The sequence below is a fragment of the Montipora foliosa genome, chromosome 13 (genome assembly GCF_036669935.1).
Source record: "Montipora foliosa isolate CH-2021 chromosome 13, ASM3666993v2, whole genome shotgun sequence".
In the NCBI taxonomy this organism is placed as follows: Eukaryota; Metazoa; Cnidaria; class Anthozoa; order Scleractinia; family Acroporidae; genus Montipora; species Montipora foliosa.
In genome coordinates this window covers 2,109,418-2,119,417 of record NC_090881.1, presented here as the reverse complement: position 1 = coordinate 2,119,417, position 10,000 = coordinate 2,109,418, and the positions used below count along the sequence as shown (strand labels likewise).

Genomic DNA, 10,000 nt, shown 5'->3' with positions numbered 1-10,000 from the left:
TACATGTAGAAGCTGCAAAAGCCATAAAGGACATCAGCACCATCATTAGGTCATTAAGAAAGCCACCTTCTTATCAGAAAAAGGTGAAATAAATTTGTGACTCTTTCAGTGGCAGTACAACTACTGTCGTTTATTATGTTTTTGTATGCTAAAAGTACAACATACTAACACGTGCCTTTAATCCTGTTTAGGAAAGAAACCTTAACATAAAGAAGAAGGGGACAGAAATCCCCACTGTGTTCAAAGGAAAGTCATGGGTATGACCATTGCTTTTGTTATAATTTTATTTTACATTTCATGACCCTTCACAAGTTATCTTTGCCCTGAAGTGATCTGATTGTTAATTACTTAATATGATATTCTATTAAGTACATGCACCTTTACAAACATGTAGGTAATGTTCTAGTTTTGGGTTAATTTAACCCATTCACCCCTAAACTGGCCTAAACCGGCCATATTTGGTATTTTACTATGTCTAACGCCAGACGATTTTACTCATCAATGAAGAACCCCCAGGAGTCAATGGGTTAATGTACATGTAGGTTTTGGATAGATCATGTTCTTATTCCAACTTTGGTGAGCATTTTATTTTCAAACATTCAGCATGTTCATTGATGTAGTGTCCTGGTGTTATCATCATTCTTGCCTTGGATGCAGATCAACACTCCGAAACCAAAGATCCAAAAGAAGATAACAACAGTAAAGATCATGTTGCTCCATTTCAGTGTGCGATATGGTTTTAGACTGAGGAGAGACTAAGTTCATTACAGTTTTGCTTGCTGTTTAAGCAGCAGTGAAAGATAGACCTGAATATTTCAGGGCTGAACAGGATTTGAACCCTGACCTGAGCGTTGCGGTTGCAGCGGTATCACAGAGGTCAGTTATCACATACCATTCAGGCCTATTTTTTTCAGTTCAGGTCTGTCTTTTGCTGCTGAAAACAGCAAACAAAACTCTGATGATCTTTCACTCATTTGATTCTCCACAGTTCAAGTACCAGTATGACAATTCATATTACATGTCAAGGTTTTAGACTATTGGTAATATTTATTGGTTTTGAATCAATATAATTATTGTTAATTAAATTAAATGTTTTGATCGCCACAAAACAATAAGATTCGAGATTGTAGAAATGAGACTTTGAGTGCAGCAGTAAATACCGGTAGACCAGCAGGTACATGTAAGAATGAATATGTGTATTAATGCAATACTTACCAGTACTGATGCAGTTGCTGAAGAACGGTATCTGATCTGAGTAAAAAATAAATCACACTCTTACACCAGTGATCAGAAGCTGCAAAATTGGTGAAGATGTTAAACTGTGTGAACTGAAACCACCTTTAAATTAACCCATTGACTCCCAAGGGTTTCCCATTGATGAGTAAAATTGTCTGGCGTTAGACAGAGTAAATACTAAGTCTGGCCGGTTTAGACCGGTTTGGGTGTCAAAAGTTTAACCAGCAATGTGTGGAGTATGATTATCAATTTGATCTGTGCAATGCAGAGTACATCAGTTACACTAGCCAGCACTCCATTAACATATTGATGAAAACCACTGGTGCGATGCTTTATTAAACCAACTGAGCTATGAAGCCACTGAGGATCATAGCTTCACTTGATTTCATATCAGCAGTTCAACATATATTTCTTTATTTATTGTTATTGAATACACAACAGAAGTTTACATTACACGTGAATACCAATAATGAAGATACATATTTATAAAAAAAAAAAGAAAACAAATACAACTTATAATTATATGACATACAAGCCAAAACAGGATGTAATAGGCAGCTAATCGCATACTGACATGCAGGGAAACTGAGTGAACAATCAAAGAGGGCGAATAAAGTAAATTGAATCATGTAAATTTCTCGACCTTGTATTTAAAATTAATGTTATTTAACAAATTTCAGACAAAATAATTTGAGCTCTCTTTTAGCTTATTTGAATAGGTGTCATATGTCACGTACAAGAGAGTAAAGTTAAACTTTCTCGTAGTTCCATGCCCAGCAAGGCTTTGCTTGAACAAGCCAAACACGATTTTTTTAGGTTCTGGATTAAAACTAGTATTGTTTGTGGCATTAAACTACCCCACCACTTGACGAGTTCAATATATGATTTGTTTCATATATCATTACATTCATTGGTTCATTCATCACGGGAACACAATGAACCCACAAATGACCAACAACCAACATCAGTTGCTTCATTAAGCTCAGTTGGTTACAGCGCCGCACTGGCATTTTGAGGTCATGGTTCAAACTCCGTTGAAGTCCTGAATTTTTCAGACTTCTCTACGCAATTGCAAAAATTGCGTTCATAACTGCGAGGATCACTATAGCTCCACTTGATTTCATATCCGCAATTCAATACATCGACACATGAATAAAGTTCATCATCATCATCATCGTCATCATCATCATCATCATACATGGTTCATTTCATACATGTATATCATTTCATTCATAGAATTAAAACTGTTGGCGACCTTACAAGTAACTTTTTGGTATTGAAGAAATGCAATGGAAAACTAGTCTGTCTAAGTTACCAAGCTTGAACACATAATTGGACACTATCCACAGAAAACTTTTTGTTTAATTTGAACATACTTTACATGCATACATGTTAAGTACAACACTATAAAAATATGTGTTAATCGTTCCCATAACCTCACACATATAAATTACAGTACCGCTCAGAAATACGTTAACCAAAATATGCGCACAATACACATATATCTGTACGCGTATGTGCATATACCTATATGCGTATGTGCGTATATCCATACGCGTTATGTGCGTATAACCATACGCGTATGTGCGTATACCGATATACGCGTCTGCCTCATTAGCTTGCTTATTGTTATAATAAAGAATACATGTAGCTTGACAGCACTAAAATAGTACACGACTACGAACTACATGACAAAGACGCACTTCCACAAACAGCTGTCGCTTTCGGAATACGACGAACCCACGCACGGATGTTTATTTCATCGATAAACATACAGTTCAGGTTCAGAGTTATTTTGTTCCACACTATCAAAAGAGAGAATTAATAATATACAAAAGGCACACCCTCAATAAACATGCAATTCTCGGAAAATCTTCGAGTTCGACGGAAGTTCTACTCCTATTTGAAAGGTGTTGCATTACCTGTCACGATTTCCTCAGCTCTTGATGTGAGTCGTATGCAAATTTTGATACATCGTTGTTCGGGCATTCCCTTCTACTTTAATTTGCTATCAGTTTAAAACCAGCAGTATCAAAATGATACGATACTAAAGAAATTGTTTCCCATTTATGAGTTGGTTGCTTCTCTTCATAAAAAGTTTTAAATTGAACGGAAAGGTAAAATGGAAATGAATTGTTGATTTATCTTTCGATTGGATCAATTTCACACCCGTGAATATTATTTTTCACTCTCAATTTCACCACGTGAATTTTAACCCTTAATTTCACGACGTGAAAGTTTTCACCGATCATTCACGGCATGAATAGTTTCATGCCAAGAGTGAAAGTTTCTTATCGTAGAGTGATTACGGCGTATTCACGCCGTGAAATTGAAAATCACGCACCGGGGCAATGAAAAAAATTTGACGGTTTTCAATGAATCCATAAGGCCATTTTTGCGTAAATGGGCCACAAACGATACACGCATTTGAATGCCAAACTTAAGACAAATTTTTGTTTCCCTTGTGATTCATAAACATTGAATTACTTTTGCTTGTTATCCAAAAAATTCGCGACGGGAAGCGACCTGCGCGTTTGTAACGTGATAGCTTTTGCAGTATGTAAATTTTCTGTTATCGGCTCGTGGCTTTGTTCAGATCCAAAAGTTCTTTGTTTTACTCAACAATGCAACACAAAAAAAAATTTATGGTATTGAATAACAAAGGAAAATCAGACGCGCATGAATATACGCGTGTGTGTAAGTATACGCGTATGTGCGTATAAGTATACGCGTATGTGAGTATAAGCATACGCGTATATGCGTATACACTGCGTATGCGCAGTTAACGTATATCTGAGCGGTACTGTAGTTACTACAGGTAGGTTAAAGAATCTTTTTGTTACTTGAAAGTGATGTCATCACAGTCTGGGTGACAGTGAAACGTTGGGTAACACTAATTTATTTCGCTAATTTTTATTCTTACATGTAAAATTAATACTTCTGTCAGTATCTTAACCATCTTGGATAAATCTTGATTTGTTGGGGGGATATGACATTGCTATTTCCAATTAGTTTTAGGGAGTTTTAGACTCATTTCAGCAATATTGTTTTTAGCCAATAAATGTATTGTTAGCAGTTTCCCTATGCTTTGTTGCACATAGGATACACTGTAATGCACAATTGTTATTACTTAATATTGATATTCCATGTTTAATAATATACATGAAAAAATTACTCGATTCTGATTGTCTGAGAGCAGTGCAGTCCAAGTGTAATGCAGTGCGAAAAAGGTGTAATACCAGTGTAAATTACACATCGAAATTCTGGATTATGATTGGCTAATAAACAATACGCTTTGGTCAGAACCAATGAAATGTTTTGTTTTCAAAATAAGTGCAAGCCTTGGATGGCGCAATTTTTCCCTGATTCAGGGTTCTCCTTATCAGGCGGTAACAGGTAAAATTTACCGCTTGTAAGAGCACTTGTTACCGCCTGCAAACACTCGGAAGTCGTTATCCTTTGCAGAACGTCTAACATTAAACAAATCCTTTACCGGTTTGAAAAGGTCCCTTACCAGTTGTGCTGAAAACTAGGGAGAACCCTGCTGATTGCGTGAAATGCGTGCATTACTTCTAGTTAACCGTCTCGATTTTTTTCATATAAATTATCAATAAGTAATCAAATGATTTTTCTCGTGCAATTTGGAATAAATAATCACGATTAATTTTTTTCAAAGACTACAAATTGCACTAGCCCTACAGGTTCGTGCGATTTTGGTCGTCTTTGAAAAAAATTACTTGTGATTATTTATTCCAAATTACGCTGGAAATCACAACATGTGATTACCTAATAATGAAGTTGATAGAGGGGTCTTCAATTGACCAGTAGTATCACGGTTGGACTGGATCAAGCATCAAATAGAGGCTGATGCAAAGGAAAATAATTTGCATTCCTCTGCATGAGCCTCTATTTGATGCTGATTCCAGTCCATCTGTGAGAATATGAAACTTGTCTATTTATTGTAATGTTGCCAAACCAACAAGACCAAAGTAATTACACACCAGAGTATTTTCTGAATGAAATACTGTACCTTTCAATTAACCATAAACTGGAGTAATATGTCCTAGTCAGAATGCTAACCAATCCAATGCAGCTGCTGCTGCCAAGTATGGGAAACCTACATGTAGAGTGACTAAGTTGCAATAAAATTATTGGTCTTAGCTTTGCATCTGACTGGTTGAAATATTCATGCAAGTTTTTTTAATCCAATAATAGATCAAACTTTAAACACTAGTCATGTCTATAATTACTCTCAACAAAATTATAATCAACTGGGAAGCCCTACAAAAATGTTTATTAATTAAATATTTTCCAGTGCTAATAAGTTAATTTTTTTAATGGTACACCTGCCTTTTGTACATTTAGGAAGTGTCAGACTATGAAAGTCAAAGATGAAAGAAAATAAAAGAAAAAGAGTTGGAGTAGTTGAAGACACGTTTTGTAAGTACAATGTACACACATCTTGACAATTAAGATACTTTGCCAATTTTATTTTGCAATAGCCTTTACACAGCATAAGGACAGTTGATGGAGCATCATAAGCGCCTTGACAAACAGGAAATGTTTGCCATTTAAACAACATCAAACAAATTGTTTGGTGACCAAACATGCTCTTGAAGTGAGTGGCCAAACGGTTAAGACATGATTGATCTAACTCAGATCACACTCCTCACAAATACGTAAAAAACATGTCGTGGGTACAAGCGGCTGAGCAAGCGTGGTATGCATGCATGCGTCAAACAAAAGTTGGCCCATCAAGAATGACAACAAAAGAAATGCTTTATGTTTTTTGATCGAATATTTGATGGCCTTCAATTTTTATCAAACACGATCAAAGAGCACCAAACAAGGTGGCCGAATGGTAAAATGGTTGGTCACCAAACAATATTCGATGTTGTTTAAATGCCAATTATTTCCCGTTTGGCCAGGCCTCAAGACATTCCCATTATAACCAACAAAGTCAAAGTAGCTATCACATGTTTGTTAAGACAAAATCATTCTCTTTATGTATAATTATGTCAAGTTACTGTTACAGTAAATTTTTTAGTAAATCCTGACAGGAAATGTTTGCTCTTCTGTTTGAAGGTTCCAAAAGATCAAGCAATTATGGTTAGCCTCCTCTACTTGAAGGCCAAAATTACATTTTTGTGGTCAAGTAAAGTCCTAAAAGTTTGGCATTCTTTACAACAGCAACTCAAATAAAAGTGATTTAATTGTGAAGGTCGCTTGGACAAAGATTGTTTAACGAAAATAATGTGCAAAGAAAAAGTAAAGAATTTTGAGAAAACAACTAAACCTTTGATTTTATAATACATGTTTCAACAGAAACTTCTGCCATCCTCAGTTAGTCAGAATACTAAGGGATGGAAGCTGAATTTATAATATTAAATAGAAAATGCTAAAGTGAAAAATAGTAACAATGGAATAAGTATAGCGTGAAATTAAAGATAGTTTTAGATTGACATAGTGTAATTGTTGATTCAAAGAGGGTTGTTTCTCTGAATACAAATAGCCTCTTTTAACTTAAGTTGAAAACTGGTTGAAACGTGATCTAAGGGCCTGTTTACATGCAGAAAGGGTGACCCTCCTAGGAGGGTCACCCTTCTATAAGGGGCAAAAGATAGCCCCCCTTTACATGCAAAGTCTTGGCCCTGAGGCGATCGCGATTATTGAATCTGACGCCGAGGGAGACAAACAGCTCTTTTCGGTGAAATTCATATTCCTCGCTGTTCATATCCTTAAGTTCTTTTCCCGGCTCCTGAACAATTTCAGGGCAAAAATTTTAGGGGAAATCGAACGCCATGCATCGGCGTATTTCTGCATTCATTGTGGATAGATCAGCCTCGAAGTCCACGCCGTTAAACTCGCACTAGGTTTTGAATTCTGTAATGTACTTCAGGAGTATCTGCACCACTTCCGATGTCCATGACCACTTCTTTCTTAGAATTTTCGTAGCAAGTCGTCCTCCACATCTTTCCGAGTCGAGCGGCTTTCCCTCGTACTCTCGTCGACAATTGGTTCATCATCATCTAGGTCTTTTCGCGAAATGTCGACACTGCTATCCTCCGACTGTTCTGAACTCTGTTCAAACGATTTGGCCAGCACAGAACGGCGAAAATATTCCCTGGGCTTACACGCGCTTTAAACCATTACAGACTTTCGCGGCAATCTAACAGTAATCCAATCCCTCAAAAGTTGACCCTTCTAGAAGGGTGACCCTACCTCAAGTGTTGACATGGCAAAACGTTAGCCCTCCTAGGAGGGTTACCCTACCAAGCAGATAGTGTGACCCTACCTCTCATGTAAACCAAACCGGAAAATACAATAGGCAAGAGTAACCCTTCTAAGAGGGTGCCCCTTCTAGAAGGGTCACCCTATCTCCATGTAAACAGGCCCTAATTTGCTGAACATGAGGCGTGGCAATGTTCAAAATTCTGCAGATGTCTGACTACAGTCGCTCTCGTAAGCGACCACCCAGGAAATTCGAAAAAGTGGTCGCAACTAGAGCTGGTCGCTTACGAGAATGGGCCCTCGTAAGGGACCAAAATTATAAACAATAGAGGAGGGTCGCTTACGAGAGCTTTCAGCAAATGTCTCTGGGATTTGTAAATTTTTATTGATGGTACTGAGATAACGGTGGGAACTTCTTTACTGTCATTCACATCTGCCAAAAGATCTTTACAAGACATTCCCAGCCAAGACATTCCAAAAGATTTAAAGCACTCCTTGAAGAGCGAGGCTACCTTAAGTACCTTATCGAGAGAGCACTTTCTGAGGTCAATTCCTCTGGAAAACAGTCGGCTCTTAAACCAAAGGCCAAAACCACCGAGAAAATTTTACCATTTGTCACAACATACAACCCAGCAGTGTCAAATCTTCAAGCAATACTGGCGCGCACCTGGAGTTTTATCATAGTTGAAAACCAGCCATTGCTGGCAAACATATTCAAGAAACCTCCTTCCATATCATTCATACAAGAGGAGTAAATCACTCAAGCACATGCTCGTTAAAGCAAAACTGTGAACGGAAGATTTTGTAATTATCTGTAAGCACAAACCAGTACAAAAGAGAGGCCGGTGCAGGACTCAGGGGCACCCAACGACCAATTTGTTGTGAAATGTATTATTATACCCCAGTTAATGAAAATAAATGTTATTAAGGCATTTTCAGGTGTCTTTCAGTGTTGCTGGGAAAACATTATCTGTTCCTTTTTCCCAGCAAGACACACAAGAAATTTCCCAGCCAGCTAGATAAAATTGGTTGGTTTCCCAGCCAGCTGATCAAATTTATTTCCCAGCCAGGAATTCCGCGCGCTTTCAAATCTCTCGAGCCAAAACGACCGAACAAAAGCGACAAAACCGGGACAAAACAGGTTTTTTTCCGCAAGCGCAATCACTCTGACCAGCCGTCGTACGTTTGTGACTACTCTCTGGGAGAGGGAAGGGGTTTTTTTTTTAGTCGTCCTCAGTCTTCGGAGTTTCTGCAGCCAGCTCGGGTTGAAATGCTAGAAAAAGTCAGTAATTCCCAGGCAAAACCTCTATCAATAACAAAATTTCCCAGCCAGCTCATCGAAACACCTGTATTTTTGCCAGCCAGCAAGATTCCTCTGGGGAACAGATAATGTGAGGAACAGATCCGTTGGGTGCCCCTGAGGACTGTCACATTCTTTCAAATTCTCAGTGGAGTGGGTTGTGTTTTTATTATAGTGTTGACATTCATAGATGAGACTCTGAGTGGTCTCTTACGAGAGCTTAAAAACAACGAAAAAATCCTGCTGGGTAATCCCAAAGGTGGTCGCGGTCGCTTACGGGAACGATCGCTTACGAGAGCGTTCACTTTTAGAGAGTTTAAGTGAAATTTAAAACGGGGTTTTACGTTAGTGGTCGTAACTGGAGCTGGTCACTTACGAGAGTGGTCGCAGTGAGAGCTTCGACTGTAACTGAACATGGCAGAAGTTTCTTTTGAAACATGTATTATAAACTTACTTATTATGTGTTTATGGTTAGAAATGCATTTTTATCGGTGAATGATGACCTCAATTATTAACATGTACTTTATTCGTATTTGAAGGATTGATAGAATTGTATATTTGATAAACTGCCGTGCGGAGATACGAAATTTCACTTCAAGTGTCGAAATATATTTCACGAGTGAGCGCAGCGAACGAGAGAAATATTTTTCAACACGAGAAGAGAAATTTCGTATCTCCAAGCGGCCATGTAACATTCTATTTATAAACACCAATGAAATACTAAATCATTTCACAAAAGGCATCAAAAGGCGCGATTTTCATATGTAACCGTAGCAACAGTGATATTTTCACGTGTGAAAATAACAAGTTATCTTCACGTGTGAAGATATCATGTTTTTGCGCGAAAGCCCATTTGGTATTTCATTGGTGTTTATATAATAAATCTATTTACTGTAACTAGCCTTGATGTTGTAAAAAATCTGCTGCCATTAAAAGTCAAGCCAATGGAGGTATCCTTGTCAAATGTTTCTTGGGATTTTTTTTAAACCAGGTTTTTGCGTGGTCAGTTAAGTCTTTTTTCAATTATAATATGCAATATTTTTTAACAGGGTCAAACCAGTTCCCCTTTTTCAATTTACAAGGTTTTTACAGGGTCAAACCAGTCTCTCTTTTTCAATTTACAAGGCTTTTACAGGTTCAAACCCCTGTCTGTTTCATCGATTCACAGCATGTTTACAGTGTAGTGGAAATATTTGCAGGGAGTTTACAGGTTGGAATAAGTCTGGGCCCGGT

General features: G+C 37.7%; 1 long non-coding RNA gene across 3 annotated transcripts in view; it reads right to left on the bottom strand.

Annotated features, from left to right (window-relative positions):
• Window positions 1-10,000, bottom strand: part of LOC137982730 (uncharacterized) — an 18,764-nt gene that overhangs the window by 2,920 nt on the left and 5,844 nt on the right. Inside the window, exons 1-2 of one of the 3 annotated variants that reach the window (XR_011118805.1) lie at window positions 3,159-3,344; window positions 1,216-1,251 (exon numbers count right to left, since the gene is read on the bottom strand). This is a non-coding gene — a long non-coding RNA (uncharacterized lncRNA). Of the gene's footprint in view, window positions 1-1,215; window positions 1,252-1,338; window positions 1,552-3,158; window positions 3,345-10,000 lie in introns of those variants that run through there. The other 2 variants (XR_011118806.1, XR_011118804.1) reach the window with 2 other exon arrangements.